Here is an 18,099-nt window from a genome sequence, read left to right on the forward strand (position 1 = left end):
TAATATTTTCTTTAGTTTGTCTGCAGTACTTTTCTTCAACTTCCATTTGAGATAAAAATCTGATGGTTGAGGACTGCACCTTCCCCAAGACGCAACTGGACTTTTGCAAGAAACAAGCACTGCAAAATCAAGTTCTGTAAACCTTTCAAATAATATGTTTTGATTCTAGCATGGACAAAGAATGCTTAAACTCTCTCTAGCCTTAACATTAAATAGTAAATACATCTCCTTTACAGTCCATATAAGATTATTTTCTTTTAACATGGACTAATTATTTTATTAAATACTTGTGCTAAGGAGCAAGGTCAGCTTCAGAATTCCTAGAAAAAGGGCACTAAAACATGCCACCTAAAGAATGATACCACGAGAACAGCATGATAGTCATCAGATTTGAGAGAGAAAGGTAGTTTAAAAGTTTAAATTTGCTTCAGTCTCTTTCATTTTGATGAGTGGAAATAACAGCTACAGAGCATTTGTTATTTCACTATCATTTATAAGATGTTTTGGTTGTATGAACTACAGAAATATATAAACATGTATTTTCATAAACAATACATATGACAGTCTTAGGTTTAATTTATTTCACAAACAGAAATATTTGTCCTTTTACTCTAATACCACTTGTCCCTAAAGACAACTATATTAATAACTTCAGTTTGGTTATTGTCCTGGTAAATCACAGCATTACAGAAGGGGTAGGTTTGTAAGGAGCCAGAGTAAGGTACCACAATATTTATGTTACTTATGGTAATTTATGTCACTTACGGTCACATAAATATTGTCATCATTTCTCTTTCTTCTAGACACGATAAAATACCTGGTTAATGAATATCAAAGATGCTTCCAATTTCTCTCATCACTTGAAGCAATCAATGTAAAAGACAAAAAATTCAAGAACTAAAATAAATCCTGCAAAGAGTCTGCTTTAGTGGCACTCATTTTAGAACTGTCTGCCTTTGCACTTGGATCTATAAATGCTAATTATCAAGGTCATCACAGATTTGTGTGGTATTTTAGGTTTTTTCTTTGCTTTTCTATTAACCTGAGAAATAGAAGTGCTCTTTCTAAAATTATTTTTCTAAAACTCTAGAATATCTTAGAACTACACTAGAGCTGTCTAGACACTCTTTTCAACAATGTCCCCCTTCTTAATTTTCAGAGGTTACAAGAATCAACTGCTGTAGCTACTGCATTGAGAGATTAAAATGCTGTTTCCCCACAACGAATATGTCCTTTCATTGCAACATTTACTTTCCAAAGTATTAGTATCTTCTTCGGCTAACATCCACATGTTTTCCTATTCATTAAGGTATTTGCAAAAAAAGATAGAGTAATCCTCCTGCAGAAAAATATCCTTGAAGTTACTTTAATATAGCTCATAAATCCAGCTTCAGCCTAGACTTGGGCATTCTTCATGCCCACATTTTACCAGATAATTCTGGCTTGAGGTCTCTAGAATCAGTGACAGGTAGATCATCTAACTAAAGCAAATACCTTTGGGTAAACTAAGCCAGCAAAATGACTTTTGTTGCTACAGCAGTGGGCTACCATTAGGGAAAGAGAGAAACTAATGAAAACTTTCCCCCACATGCCAGGATTGTCACTGACACAATGACAATTGGCTTACAAGAGGCGATAAGACTACAGACAAATGGTAATTTCATGGCCTTCACCTTTGTGCTGTCCTCCCTGGTGTCTTTGATATGTCCCTCCAACAGTTTATCTCCAGGAGTGCTGAGGAGGTCTCATTTTGGAGAAAGATAAAGTGGAGATCTCATGCACATGTCAGGTGATTAAGTCTCACTGCATACATTGTCATACAGTGAGTGGAAGATAAGTAAAACACCCCTCCAAAAACAAACAGAGCAAATATGGTGCCCAACCAACTCTGACTTCCCAAAATAACAAATAAGCAACTGAAATTCTACATCTGCAGGACAAAGGTGCCAGCAAAACAGAAAGGTAGATAGGTCTGTTTCTGAGAACACACATATCAGTTTTAAATAAATTCAGCTGAAAGTGGGAATGAAATTATTCCAGGATTTAAAGAATGCTGTTCTCTACACACGTGTGATTTAGTAAAACACGTGACACTTGTTTGAATTGAAAACAGGGAGAAGTAGATTTAGAATTTTCTTGGATTGAAAAAGACAACCAAGGCAATTTAGTGGACATTACTGAAGACAAAAATAGTCTGATGGAAAGGATGGTCACTTACAGAAGCCAACAGACTTTTAGCATTAGAAAGAATTCAAAATACTACTAGAAATGTTACAAGCAGCATAGATCAGTATAGAAATTACAAGCTGAAATTTAACAAAAACATATCTTTGAATTGTACCTGCTTTGATAACTATCATATGGAAATACACAGGTTAACATGCAGGGGAAAAAGGCAACAATTGCATGAGTTTGCAGACAATCAGCAAAAACCCACAGAGCATGTATGGTAGGAACAAAGTACCACTAGCAAAGAAAAAAAATTATGCAAAGTAGTAAACACCTTCATAAAAGAATCTTTTTGGCACTATCTTCAACTAGACAACTTTGATGACAAAAAAGATACAAAGATTTTTATTTGGGTGATAATATTTGGAACAAGAGTGGGGTGAAAAGCAATAGAGCATGGCCAGAAATTTCTGAGCAAGAACCTGTACTTTCAAAGGCTAAAGCTAACCAAACATGTTACATTCTAGAGAACAGAAACAACAAACCTAGGCAAGAAGTTAACTGGAAGAGCTGATTTCACAATGAGGCTGTCACCAACCAGCTCTACCAGATACACAATGGGTATTTTGATGCTATGGAATGAGCTCTGGAATGAGGAACATACGTAAAGAGCAGGTGATTTACAGACAAACTGTTTCTAATGAAAATCTTGGACAACACAACCGGTGTTATATCTCTTTGCTAGTATTTGCATCAGAAACTCTTCATATTTTCTATGGGAGCATGAGTGATAATATTTCTGGCATAATGACCCTACAATGGTATTATGTAAACACAGAAGTAAAAAAGCTAAAAATTACCTACTGAATAAGTCTTTACAACTTTTTAGTATTGAAAGGAACCCAGAATTGACTAAAATGGGTCTTAAGCTGTCTCTGTCTTTTGCTAAAAATTCTCAGCGAACTCTCCTTCCTTCCCAGGTAGATATTTTCTTTTTTTCTCTTCCAGCAGTGGAAGATCTGCAAGCTAAGGGCAAAGCTCAAAAATCTTCAGCAGTTGTAGGCACTCTCTAGAATACTGGACGAAATTTAATTGCTAAAGCTTTTGTTCAGAATGAAACAAACTTAGAGGAGTGCCTAGTCCCCACATCACCAAGGAGTCAATGTTCAGTGCAACATTGGGTATTTCAGGATGTACATTTATTATATGTGAAAACTACTCAGGGGCTGAAAAAATATCTCAGATCAGGGCTGGAAATACCCTGAACTGGCCTAAAATGAAAGGCCAGAATTGGAATCTTCAGTTATCCCGTATGCCAAAAACTACAACGAATAAGTCAACACAGGCAGTATAAAATATTGACACTGCAGCTCTAAGTAGGATAGATTTGTTTATGTTGCTTGGAAAAAAATACACTTCTTTTAGATTAATATTCTCATTCTGCTGAGGCAGCACCTCCTAATAAAATGACATCAAAGCTTGTGATGGTGTATATGCAGTATTTTTATTAGATACAGCACGGCTGACAATAATATCCAATAAAGGACAACTTATTAAGCAAAACTATAAGTTCTAAGTAATCAAGCAATTTAAAAGTTTTATTCTCAAGAATAATGGATTTAATGACAACAATAATGCAGATACTGAAAAGGGCATCTAGTTAGATTCCAATCCATGTTATAACACAGCAGTATCACTGCTTTCTTTTATCAATGCAGGTAACTGGTGGCAATTTTTAAAGTGCTACCAGAAAACACATATAGAACAAAATTAATATATAAAAATAATTAACAATGTTATTAATATTATAATTTATTTAATGGGAGTTTAATATTATAATTCATTCAATGGGGGGTTCCTTCCCATTGCCACTGTATATAATGCTGTCTGTGTCTTCATAGTGGGAAACATTTGTTGCAAGACTTAAAAAATGCAAGTGAAAATCTTGGGATTGCTGGATACTGTAACATGGGAGGAATAGGGCACCCTATTTCAGTTTCAGAAAGGAAAAAGATAAGAGGCATCAAATTTACCTCTTTGCTTAATGGGACTGAGGGCAAATAACAATAATGCAATAATTGGACAACTGAACATCAAAACACAATGCAGTAAGAGAAAATGGGTTTTCTGGCTTTGCTCAATACTGGAGTCAACTTCTCAAGTCTAAGTAACAGCACCAAAGATCTCAAACTCTAACTGGATTAAGTAACAGAATCATTATCAGGTTGGTTGTTTATAACTTTGAAATTATGTTGAATGCTAATGGGTTTATTTAGCAGAACTGTTACAGAAACTTGGAAATAAATGGCATTGTGGACTAAATGTCTAAATTTCTAAACCAAAAAACCAGCACTATAAAAGCTCTTCTGCTTGAAGAAAGAACTATCAGATAAGGTGTAATTTTTGAAAGCAACTGATCAGGGATAAACTCATTTTCCAGACTGCTGTGCACTCTTCATCCATAGTCAAGCATGTGGCATTGGACCCTGTCTTCTGTCAGAGGAACAACACTCCAAAAATTATAATTTACACTCATTCAGAATTGAAATGCAGGGTTTATTACTCAAGAGCCTGGCAGCTGAACAGCAATATGCGGATCTACCCTGTGAACAGTATGTACTGTAGGCAGAATTGTTAGAATGAAGGAAGACTAAAGATAAAGCCAAGACTCCTGGTGAGATCTATCAGATGCTTATTAGCGCAAGAGATTTCAAAAGCTACATGACAGAAGGGATAAAACAGCTGAAAATAATCTCATATAGTGTACAGTCAAGGAGGAGACACAGAAATACCAGTGCTATGTGTGAATATAAGCTAAACGTTTGTAAAAGCAGTTCATCCTAACAACTAATGTAAAAAGAAGACAAAAGTACTGACCTACTTCACAGCTCTTCGTGTTCCGACTACCTCATACAAGCTTTAAGGCTAACAGGTCATCTTCATCCTCATTCATTCAAAATCATCCTCCAACTTTCCCTTTCTCTTCATCTGCCAAGAAACCTGCAAGGCGATTATTAATGTAACGCAATGTGGAAAAGCAGTTGAATGAAACAGTGTCACTGCATTCCAAGTATGGTGGAAATTTCTTCCAAGAATCTCTATCAAGTCACCTTTGATATTTATAGTAGATTTGCAGCTCCTTCCCCCCAGTTAGCAAACTTCTGTGCATATCTACTGAAGAAGAAAGAAAGGGAAAACAGTGCCTTTGCCTCAGGATAAATGAAAAGCTATTTCAGTTATGGTTGTTCTTGACAGTGTCTGGTGTGATAGGAACTTGCTGAAGACCAAGTTCTCGGCAACATACACAGGGAGAGTGACCTTTGAGCGTAACAACGGTTTTGTTAGAATGTTAATTAAAATCCATATTGATCCACAGAGCAAAGTATACAATAGAAAATTGGGATATACTATATCTGGTGCTGAAAAGTCATTCATAAGAGTACTCAGGCTCCACACAAAACACAGTGCTATCACTGACACAATAAAGGGCCCAAAAACTAAATAAGCTTCATGGCCACGACAGTACTATGGGCACTTGAAAGACAAGGTGGGGAATTATGATTCTATTCTAACTCAATGGCATAAAGCAGAGAGTAGATAAAAAATAGGACACGTACTACTTGTTTATAAAGACTTCAAGGGAGAAGTGACTTAAGCAAAATCCTTTAATGGAATAAAAGCAATATGCCAAACTTTGTCTAAAAGCTCCTGCACAAAATTGTCAGAATCAGATATAGTTGCCCTATGTTGTTTTGTATATTTTTAATTTTCACATAATATATCACTACAAATATTGATTTCAATAGTGTATTTCAGTGAATTTCAATTACACACTATGAACTATTTTAATCTCTGCTGGAGATTAAACAGTAAGTACCTTTTCAAAAACAAAATATAATCCATCCCAATATGTTAATGGGAAGATAAATTTCTTTATTACAAGGATTCAGACTTTCATGTGAATGTAAAGATTTTTCTCAGTTTAACTACCTAATTTTGAAGTACCTACAAGTGAACTATACATATAATGCACAGAATTTACATGATTTCTCCTTCTCTGAATAGCTGGAAAAGACAGAAGGTTTCAGAGTAATTTTGTTAGAGGACACTCTTATATAACCACGACTATATACACTAAAGAATCAAAACATATAGTAGGAACTGCAAGGTCCAAATTGTTAATCCAACAAATAGATGACCAGAAAATGCAGCATGTATTTACAGTGTTGATTAGGGCAAGAGAATTGAGAACATCCTGAAACACATGGAGCCCAACAATGCAATATACCCAACCAATATTTATTGCTGCCTCTCTAGAAGCAATTTCCATTTTGATGTGTTCTCTCACACATGATTTTCTGAAACAGTTAAGTAACATGAAAAATACAGGTTCAAGACTATATCTGTCACAGATGAAAATACAGCATTTATGCAGCATTACATAATAAAGCCTCTGGCTGACGGACCCAAGGTCCTCTCAGGACTGCCACAAATCTACATATTGTCATACGTGAGAGATTTTTACATCTGCTTATGAGAATTAAAAATAATCAACATAAAAAAAACCAAAAGAAAATCCACCTAGTTATTGACTCTAAAGGGCTGCAGAAATTTAACAGTGACATTTGGTTGCCATAAAGGTCACCTATTAGTTCGCAAACATCTGCCTGGAAAGCCACCTATTTTAGCCAACGTTTTATAAAGAAATCAAGGACCATGTTAAAACCAGACTGGGGGGAGGGGGCGTGGACAATCCTGAAGGTAGATCTGTATTTGTTCTGAACTTAAAAGACAGCAGAATTGTGAGGAGGGAAAAAAATTGTGGCAGTTCTTTGCACACTTATTTTAGAAACTAGGGATGAATTAACCCGATCAAACTGTTTACCTAACCAGTATATCTAGCTGAATTTTCTACTATGTCAATGTAAGTGCAATTAACACTGATTTTTGCCAAATAAAAAATAAATTTTGTGGAGACAATCAATGTTAAGCATGAAGCCACGTAAATTTATGGAACCCAGCAAATTTAGAGAAGAAATCATATGGCATACTATCTGCAGGAACAGATGACTGGACTGATGATCCCAGAGGTCTCTCCCACTCTTGTTTTCCCAAACTACTACATATAAATTAGATATCAATTTTCACTAGTAGCTTAATCAAGTTTTGGACATGTGTATTTAGAGTTGAAACATGAATGCATCCTCTCAGTACATGATCTGGACAATAAGATGATTATTTCTGCTCAAGTCCTGCACACAACCATAGCTGTCCCTTTCTGTAATGCTTTAATCTAATGTCACAATTAGTCCAGTTAAGGATTAGACATTATATTCAGAATTTCACAAGAGTTTTCCTAACCCTAAGTATCAGAGAATGAAAAAAAATACATCAATCTTGCATGTCTTAGCAGGTAAGCATTAAGTATTTTCTACCATATATAAAAATTAGCATGAAGAGATACTGCTACAAAAAACTGTACTTAACACAAAATTTTGATACATCTAAATAAATTTTAGATGTATAACATAAAAAAAGTATAAATATACACATAGCTATTCACATTTGTAGATATTGCCACATGATTCTGGAATAGTATATTTGACAAACACACACAAAAAAAGGAGGCAAACACTCCATAATTTACTAGTAGCACACACTTTTTTAGAATGCTTTATCAGGTCCTGATTTAACCTACCTGATAGCCCTATAGAGTTGGAAAGTATAAACTAATTTTTAAGGCACTGAAAGTGAAGTAAACAAAAAAAGGCACCAAAAAAGGCACCAAATCCCAGGTGTTCCAGTTTTTAATAGTGAACTTTAATCCACTAAAAAGCTACAGGTCTTATTTTGGGATATTATCTTCAGTTTTTGACCACTTGTTCATGGAAATCTTTCAATCCCCCTATTCCATAAGGAAAACAATATATTCAATCTAAGGAAATCACTTGTGCTTTTTAATAGCCTTATCGGACAAAGAATAGGTCTTGTAAAAGATGAGATACATAAATGGAAAACCATTCAACATTTGAGAAAGGTGACTAAATTCACTACCCTAGTGTCAATTTTTACTTCCTAGGTTTGTTTTTTGAGGGTTTTTTTTAAAAGGCCATTCATGAAATATTAGAGACGCCTGTCTTATATTAATGTTGTGTCCTCTGACATCCACTCAGTGAGAGATAAAAAGATGGCATTAAGTTTTAGCAGTGAAGTGAAATGTTGCATGGTGCAAGGTGACCCAGTCTCATTTAAGAGATTACCAAAATATAATCAAATAAAACCTATGATCTTTACACTGGCAAAAACAGTGCAGCAAGAGGACAAATGTGATTTTAAAAACTTAAAAGACCAATTGAAATGAATCATGTATATTTTTACAATGTAAGTGGGTCCTCTGCAGCTATCCAGTCCTTGTAAGAGCATCCACATTGAGGGCAAATTTTAGTAAAGGCAGGTTCACCTTTCCCTCCAACTTTTTTCACTCAAAGCAAATATCCCAAACTCAATTAAGCTGTTTGATTACACTAAAAATAGTCCTTGCTCTTCATCTTATTCTCAGTATCTGCTGACAGATAACTCATAGTTCACAGGGAATGTATTGTCTAACTGCATTTAATCCACATCTGCGGGGAAAAAAGGGAAAAGAAAACTCATACCAGCCTGGTGATGTATGTACATTTCAATTATACCACAATAAACTGTTGCATGTTAAGATTACCAACAGAAATCTTTAGGAAGTGCAGATTTTGTGAAACAGATCTAGACTTAATTGATAGAATTCTTTTCACACAGCTTGATTTTGATTGCTACCATGATTTCCATACACCTTTCTCTAATGTGTTTTCTGATAGCTACTGACAAACTTGAGATATTTTCATGACGGACTTCAGCTGTAATCCACTATAACAATTTCTCCTTTCCAAACCCTCACATTTAGTCCTTCAAATCCATTCACTGAGAGCTGCCTCACCTGCCACTCTGATTGCAATGCCTCCCAGACCCTCATCAGCTCACCTCATCTATCCACTGTCACACAAACTTGGGCTCGATTTGTTGAAATGGAGGAAACTTCTCCTAGGGTCGAATGATGTAATGTGGGGCTGAAATTAAGTGAAGCTAGTGGGTTTGGATAGAGTGTTAGGTGAAATTCTGTCAAACAAATCCTGAAAAATAAACCAAAACAGAACTATGAATTCATGCCTGTATTTTGCAGGGAACAACTCCTGGCAAAATAACTTTGAGTTTTAAATTAATCACAGGAGACCTTAAAAAGCATAAACAAGATTATATGAATTTGTTTAAAAAATTTTAGATTAATTTTAGAATTAATTTTAAATATCCTTCTGCAAAGAAAGTAAGGCAGAATATAAGAAGAGTCAGAGAGGGGAGAGGTGACTGAAGCTGCAATGTTAAAACACCCACGAACATCCACAACTTCAAAAGCGTACTATTAATACACTGGGAGATCTCTCTCAGATTCATGCCACTAAACACAGAGCTTAAGAGCCTGAAAAAGATATCCAAACATGTGAAAGTAAAAAAAAACCCCTCTGTATAACAAAACAGCAGTAAAAATCCCTTACCAATTATTCTACTGTGTTCTCAAAATAGGACCAGTGTCTCTTATGCCCTAATTTTATCATTTCCTTTGCCCCATGTTAAAACACCAGTGTAATTATCCTTTATAAAGGTTGACTGAGGTCCCTGAGAAAATCTGCTCAGGGTGATAATTTAGCTGGCTTTTTTATTTGTGGAATTTAGGCAAGAATGTTTCAAGCTCTTTGTCAAAATAACTGCTTGATCTGCTTTAGTATTTTTTAATTGCTAAAAAATAGCATTTTCTAATAAAGTGAGGAAGAGTAAGCTTAAATACTCCAATTACCAACCTGCAAGAAGAGTGAAGCATAAAAGTTGTGCAAAGTGATTCCCAATACTGATGTACTTGGAGTCAATTCTTAATATTTAATGATATCTGGAAATGTAAGTCTCAGTAGCAGGATATTAGGGAATATTCTTTGACTTTCCACAATGCATTGAAGTGCTACTGAAAATGTTTTGTTTGTCATTAGAAATTAATAAATTCATTACTTCACATTCTAATGACTGTCAAAGCGCCAGACTTCAGTTGACACAAAAACTTCCATTTTAAGAAGAGAGATTTCAAGTAACTTGACCAAAAGGAAGATTTGTACAGTGCTGAAAACTTAACTGCTTTTTCCAAATCACAATACCTGGCGTAACAAGTAAAAAAACCATAAACCAAACCCACAACAAAACACCAAAAGCCCCCCACCAGCCAACCAACACCTCCCCAGGTACTCTACACCAGAGATGCTCAACAGGAATTATTAACATGGCTACACTCCATCTAGGGGGAAAATCTCACTTTCAAAAAGTTGAAGCTTCTTTATCTACTTATTTAAACACTATTGAAACATGAGTTTCCTGAATGAGGCTGTTATTGTATAAGCAACACAAAGATTCCTTCTAAAAAGCCAGCCTGCAAACGATGAACAGCAACTGAAATGATACAAAAGCAACTTAAACTCATGATGGTTTCTTCCAGTCATATATTCTAGTTCTCTCTCCAAAAGCGATTGACTTGGCAGACGTACAACTCTTACAAATATAACACAACTGCACTTGCTGCCTCTCCATCTCTGACATCAACCCCAACCACCACCATGAGACAGGAAAAGGTCCAGATCAGGTGAGAGAGCAAGGACAGTGCAAAGCTGACCCTCAAAAGATGCAGACAACCACAGTGTCCCACAAACATTCTCCCTGTCAAGCACCCCATCAGCAGGACCACAGGATCTTTCAGGCAAAGGACAACCACAGCAAAATCCCCACATGTACTCCTCAGCCCTTCCTAGCGGTCACAAAATATTGCCAGGATACAGCAGGTCTCTCTTTCCACCATACCAGTTGGACTTTTAAACCTTTTAAAAAAAAACTCCAACCAAACAAAAAAAAACACTACATTTTTTCCTTTCCCAATAAAGATTACCATTCTCTTAATCTCTATCTTAAATACAATATTTTCTTCTGACAGAACATTTTTCAAGGTACCATAAGCAAGACTCTTTTCACTGAATGATTCCATGAAGACTGTGTCTTAGAAGGCTCTACTTTAATATTTTTTTCCTTTTAAAAACTTTCTAATTGAGTACTCATAGCAATATATGCATTCCTATGAAAAAGTCTACATGAATTTATTGGAAATTACAATTTTAAGACATTTCCAATCTATGAAATTTGACAGTGGAAAAATATTACTTCTCTAGAAGTTGACAGTGATTAAAAAAACTATAGAAGGATTATCACTGCCTATTAAATGTGATAGGATTCCATAGAAATGGTTCAAACTTTCTTATTTTATTCCTATTAGATCCATTAGCATATTTCCAGCTAATAGCTAACAATTGTCCACTGAATTAAAAAAAGGCTCTCCCTAAACCTACTTCAATGGCTAGATATTATGGCAATCAGTTAAAACTTCCCAATTTCTCATCCAACGGCTTTACACACTGCAAACAGTTCCATTTCTTTGGAAACTAAACACCCAGCTGAGCAGTGCAGCCTGTCCTGCAGAGCCTGTGGCAGTGTGGGTGCATCCTGTTGCTGCCTCAGTCTGCAGCTCCTGCAGAGCTCCACACTTGGGGCATTTTACACTCTGCCATCCCCTACTGACCTATGCCAAGAGACAGACAGGCAGGTCTTCAATCTAAGCTTGCATGGCTCTTGTTACAGTCATGTTTGCAAACATACATTTTTATTTCAGACAACTCTTCCTCCCTCACCAAGCTCCTCCAGATCTGTGCTTGATGCTGTTTAGGTACCTGCAATGGCCAATAGGCCTCAACTGCCCAATGCTTTAGTGAGCAGCCTGCTAGGGCTGCTTTGTGGCAGCTGCAGCGCTACGTAAGAACTCAGATAACTTAGTTAGACCCACTTTATCTCCCTCTAGGACAATAGATTAGTTTGGGGTTCTTCTATTATTTTGTATTCATTCAGTGGAAGGCAAAACATTTTTCCACACAAACAACTACATTGCAGTACTGTGTAGTCACTTACTAATTTGTAAACTATTATTTAACATCAGCCATTTTGTCAGAACATCATGCAAAGGCTTGCCTTGCTCCACAGTGACAGTCAATGTTCTCTCTTAATGAGAAGGATGCCGGCTTGGTACAGTTACAGTACTTTTTTCCTCTAATTTTCATTTCTGTGAATACTGCCACAACACATAAGTTGCTCCTAATGTTCTTCTAAGTGTTGTTAAATGCTATTTAAAGTTTATATGGCAAGCCTGTAATTCTTAATGCATTGGATTTTCTACTTTAGTGGTTGTTCATCTGCTATGATTTCTTAATAGACTCTTTTAAAAATGATTGTAATTAACTGCACTCCATGATTATATACATAGAAAGGATTGGTTTGAGCTTTTACCCTTGACATACACCAAGGTGAAAGAAAAAATGCAGGTTATGGCTTAATAGTTTTACTTAGATAAATGGTGACATTTCTTAATAGAACCAAACAATTCCATGTTTTGTTCAGCCAACTCTTCTTCTTTTATTATACTGTGTCAAGCAGGTACCAGAACTGAGATGGACTCGTGCCACTCAATGGAAATACGCCAGCATTCAGCATCTTACTTTGCATGGAATAGTTTCCTACATCGAAAAATTTGACAGGATGCAATTGTTAAAGAGCTTTCAAATATCTATTTAGATTGGGTGTCAACCTTTATCATAATTATCTTTTTTTTTCTCCCAGTTACTAACCTTCACCTTCTCAAAGCAGGCTGAAATGTCATGTAGTTGGTCTGTCCACGGGAGAGTTTTCCAGAACATAAAAAATTAAACCCCAGAATTCTGCTGTTCATTTAGTTCTGTTTGCACGCAGCTGGGGGACTCTTCAGAGCATTTTCACACATATATTCCTACCAAAGTGCTCACCAGGAACAAATTTAAACCAGTAGCTAGTTTTTAAAATATCTGAGAGTAAAGTACCAGCATAGTTAAAGACAGAGGACTTGAGCTCAAATTTTTCAGATTCTTGTCATGTATTCACAGGAGGGCTGTTTTGAACTTGTCAAACTAAGTCGTGGAAAAAGAGACTTGGAAAACAATGGGTTCTTCTTATCATGACACTCATTTTTCCAGTCTAAGTTTTTCAGCTGTAATGATCTGGAGTTTTGTGGACAGATATCCAACAGATTCTACTGCAGAATATGAACATGCTTGAGAGGTCTGGATTCAGCGTAAAAAAAAAAAGCTGCTGCTATGTCATCAATCTTCTACTGTCTGAACAGAAAACAATTTCAAATACACTAATAAATCCTTTCTGTTTTTCCCCAATACTTTCTCAAAATTTAACCCTTTTACAAGATCATCTTGTAATCTCATCTGACAAGAGTCACTGTCTGCCAGATCACAATACTACTCCAGCAACTTTCCTCAGCCTCTATTTTGGCACCTGAAAAATAGCACAAGACTTTTGGAAATGTGTGTACAAACGCCTCAATTTGCATGACTGACACTTCCATATTGCTTCATGTGTATCAGCTATATTATGAAAAGAACACCGTTTTACAGGAAATTCCAACTACAGCACCACCTGAGGCATAATTAGCATCATACAGTTCCCTTTTCCTTGCTCAGTATGCCAAAATTGTTCATCTCTCCAGAATCATTCAGCTAAACTTATTTCATCATAGTAGGAATATTAAAAAATAGCTAGGCTTGCTGTGTCTATTCATCAGAACCAGAAATACTGTGAATGTTGAAGTTTGAATTTATTGCTTGCCAGTCCTGTTTCAAGAGCAAAACTGAAAGACATGGTTAACAAAACAACCTGTAACTGCTTTGAATGCTATCTCAGAGCCCATGAACATACATCAATGTTTTTATTCCCATCTAGCAGAGGCATTTATCTTTAACAGTAACAGATCATGAGCAAACTCAAAAAAAAAAAAAAAACGAAATAAAGGAAGTTGGATTTCCTGTTTATTATTTATTAAAATGTGCTCTCCACAAGTGACAAATTAAAGGAGAGCTTTATGAGCATCCGGAGAGAAAGGAACAGGAGCTCAGCAGCAACTGCGCCAGCCCCATACGGCACCATGTGCAATATGGTCCTGAGCTGCCCATGCAGCGCTCCGTTTGTAGAGCTGGACACAAACCAATTCCCGCAGCTCAGGACAGAGGATAGAATGAAACCAATCCCAGCTCCCTGCAAAACCTGAATGTAGCCCCAGAGCCTGCAGTCTGTGCCTGAGAGAGTACTGGAGCACGAGGCTGCGAGGGAGCCCATGAGCTTCCCTCAAGGACATTTTGGCTTGCCTAGAGCAGTGGGAGATTCACCTCCAGCCAGGCAGGAGGAAGAGCACACTGGCCCCTTTCATGGCTGGGTGAGCTGCCACAGCCACGGTTTCCAAAAAAGGTTGCAAAAAAAAAAAAAAAAACCAAACACAAAAACAAAAACCCACCAAAAAACAAACAAAACAAAAAAAACCAACAAAAACAAAGGCAGGAGAACTGTTTCTCCTGACATCACTCCTGTTGGATTTAACTAATTCACATATGCTCTTACAGAGAAGTGGGGCACCCAAGACAGACACCTGAATCTCAGCTAAGGAGCTTGTGTGTTATAACTATACAGAACATAATTCAATACAAAATTTGCATTCAAAAACAGTAACGAAAAAAGCAAAATAAAACATCTGACCCACACTAACATCAAAACTGAAGTGAATTCACAGCAAAAAACCACATGACTGTCAGCAACCTCATTGTAAATATGAAAGCTAAGAATTTTGCTATTGTATCTCAAGTAATCATTGTAGTACTTAATAAAAAGAAGAATTGGAAGTTTACTTGAAAGTGGTGTGCTGAAGTATGAACAAGCTAGAATCAAGCACCCCAGACCCAAAACATAGCTTTGACATGGAAATCTTCTACTCACTTAGAAAATTAGCTCAAAACATATTTTCTTAACTTTGCTGAAAAAGGCTCTTCCAGTTAAACACTTAGGTCTGCCTACTGTTTTAGAGCTAAACACATGCACACTTATCAGTGTGATCGAGGCTTTAATCCTTCCTCTGGTGGGCTCAGTAATAAAGTGGGGATAACCACACTTTCCTACTTTGTAGGGTGTTATCAAAATTAATGTTCACAGAGCCGTCAGTAGGTGAAAATCATTATAGCTCCCATCCTGCAATTGCTAATGCATGGGCTGCCTGCTGCAAACACACTGAGCCTGGCAAAAGCTAATTGAGTCCTCTGAAGGTGCAGCAGTTTGTTCAGGCCCCATCAATAAACTGTTAAGAGTTTAAAAAACAAAACAAAACACCATCATGCTAAATGTGAACACAGCACAATTTTCGAATGATCTTGCAGACCAGAGCCTCTGGGGCTAAGCATGGCACAGGAAAAGCTTTTATAACAGAATACAATACTGGGAGGTATATATATATAGATACAGATGTATGTACAGGGATATAAAAATACAGCTATTAAGCCAGCTATTTGGTATTACTCTGTGGACACACTCCCAGGCAAACACAAGCCGAAGCACAGACAGCACCTGAGCTACAATAAATCAATGATTGTATGTAAAGAGATGAAAATATAGACACAGTACTAATGCACATTACTACCTTCCCTGAACTTAAAGATATGGAAGACAAGTCTGGAAAAAAAACTCTACTTGATTGTTCATTTTGAAGAATGCAAATGAAATTAAGCAAAGATCTGAGTCAAACCAATTTGTTCATAAATATATCCTACAAAACCTATTTAACTGATCTCAAATTCAAATAATTCACCTGACGTCACATTGGAGAAGCCAACCATGAACACCTCACAAATTATTATTTTGATCCAATTGTTCAACCCAAATTACTGCAAAAACTGTACTCTCTACAGCTCTTAAAACAGTGACCCTGTCAGAGTATGCTTTTGTGCTGAACTTTTTATATCACCAAGCCTATTAATCAGGTGGCAGTTCAAACTGATGCACTTTACATAGGTGACTCTGGCCAGTGCTTTAATTACTTGGTATTAAATGGTAATTAAGAATTTTCACATTCAGGTTTAATCCAAAAAAAATTAGTGTAAAATCCACTAATTTAATAAAGAGTTGTGTTCTTTACTGTGCTTCAGCCTGGACACTAAGGATGCAGCAATTTACTATTGACAAGCACTAAAGGAGCAGGTCATTTCACAAGTATAGTGTGGACAAAGGTGAACTGGGCAACTGATGAAATCTCTGGCCAAGGCGAAATAGCAATCTCTGAGCCAAATGGTAATAAAGTTACTGAAATGAAGCAGTGTAGCTTCTGAAGTGAACTGTCATAAGGAGGATACAACTTGAGGACAGCTTGGCCAAAGTAATTAAAACTATTCCCTGAGAGCCAATCAAAGTGGCTGGCCGTACATCTGATTTTACATAAAGCAAAAACAGGTATGTAAGTCAGCAACAAACACCAGCAGCTGTAGCTAGCGCTCTATGGAACAGCATCCACCTCTCCAGAAGCATCTGCAAAATTTGCAGTAAGTGAGGCAAAATAAGAATCATGCTTTTAATGTTCTTTGCCGTATTATTGAATTATATCTCTAGATTTCTATGGCATGCAAAACCCAAGAAGAAAGGCAGACAAATATCACTGTCCAAAATTCCCTGCTAAATCAAAGACAATTACTTCCCTCAATAGCTATTAAAGGCAGATAGTTTAATCATTGGAGAAGCAATCTAGTGCATAGGAGTCCAGAGATATAGGCTTAACTCACGGCTCTGCTACTGACCTGCTATATGACCTTGGGCAAGTCTCTTCACATTTCAGCGCCTCTTTGTGTCCCTATTAACCTTTGTGCGTCTCAGCTATTTAGAATGTAACCCCTCTGACGCAGAACAGTCTCTCACTACATGTTTTTACAATACCAGCACAACAAGGTCACCATCTTGGTTGAGACCTCTAAGTGCTACAGTAATCCAAATAAATAAGAACAATATATTCAATTATTCAGAATCCCACTTAGATTTATTCAATTTTCCCATAACATCTGGATAGCTGAGACATCACCACTGATTAAAATGTGCATCCTACATCCTTTTAATTTTAATGTCTCACCTGCTGTTTGTGTAATTGAAATTTGTAGTGATTTTCATAAAGCGAAGAACACCTAATTCACTGCCTAAAACACAAACAATGGAACGAGCCATTGGTATCCAAGTTATTCAGAATACATAGCAAATAGATCATTTGTCTGAAAGTAGAAACAAGAAGGTCCACTCAGTATAAAGTTTTGACTCAGCAAAGCACTTAAGCATGTCCTTAAGTTTAAGCATGAGTAGTCCCACTGAAGCTCTTAAGTAAGTTTAAATAAGGAATTGGAGCTTTTCAGAGTTCGGGGAATATTCTGTAAAAGATGTGAAACAATTATAACAGAATCATGAATATAGGTATGCTAATACACATTTTGTGAAACTGCAATATGAACAGATCCCCAAAAAAGGGAACAAAAATATGCCTACCTTTAAAAACTGCTGATTAAACAATGGATGTTTCTTGATACTAACCATGCTTCTCAACAAGCAAACACCACACCTTCATATGCAACTCAATGAATATTTCAAATAAGTGCATTTTCTTTCTCTACTTAACCTGTAATTTAAAGCGCTTAGATGCAGGAAAAATTTAGCACAGATATTACTATCCATAACATGCTTTCTTCAAAAATATTTTTCAGTCATGGTACATTTTTCACAAATTTTATCTTTTTTTTTAAGAAATATTCAACCTGTGCTAAATGACGTAAAATATAGGTTAAAAGCAGAACCTAGAAATAAAATTAAAGAAAAAGAAAAACTAGGAATTGTACACTAAGGATATTATCCAATTTATTTATGTAGATGCTTGAA

At 36.3% G+C, this 18,099-nt stretch overlaps 1 protein-coding gene across 2 annotated transcripts in view; it reads right to left on the minus strand.

Annotated features, from left to right (window-relative positions):
- FIGN (fidgetin, microtubule severing factor) overlaps positions 1-18,099 on the minus strand; it is a 103,588-nt gene that overhangs the window by 60,609 nt on the left and 24,880 nt on the right. The window contains exon 1 of one of the 2 annotated variants that reach the window (XM_005415821.2): positions 5,047-5,258. The exons of the other annotated variant lie outside the window; for it this stretch is intronic. The gene's annotated coding sequence lies outside the window, so the exon portion shown is untranslated. Of the gene's footprint in view, positions 1-5,046; positions 5,259-18,099 lie in introns of those variants that run through there. 2 annotated transcript variants of the gene reach the window in all.

The sequence above is a fragment of the Geospiza fortis genome, unplaced genomic scaffold, assembly GCF_000277835.1.
Source record: "Geospiza fortis unplaced genomic scaffold, GeoFor_1.0 scaffold112, whole genome shotgun sequence".
NCBI lineage: Eukaryota > Metazoa > Chordata > Aves > Passeriformes > Thraupidae > Geospiza > Geospiza fortis.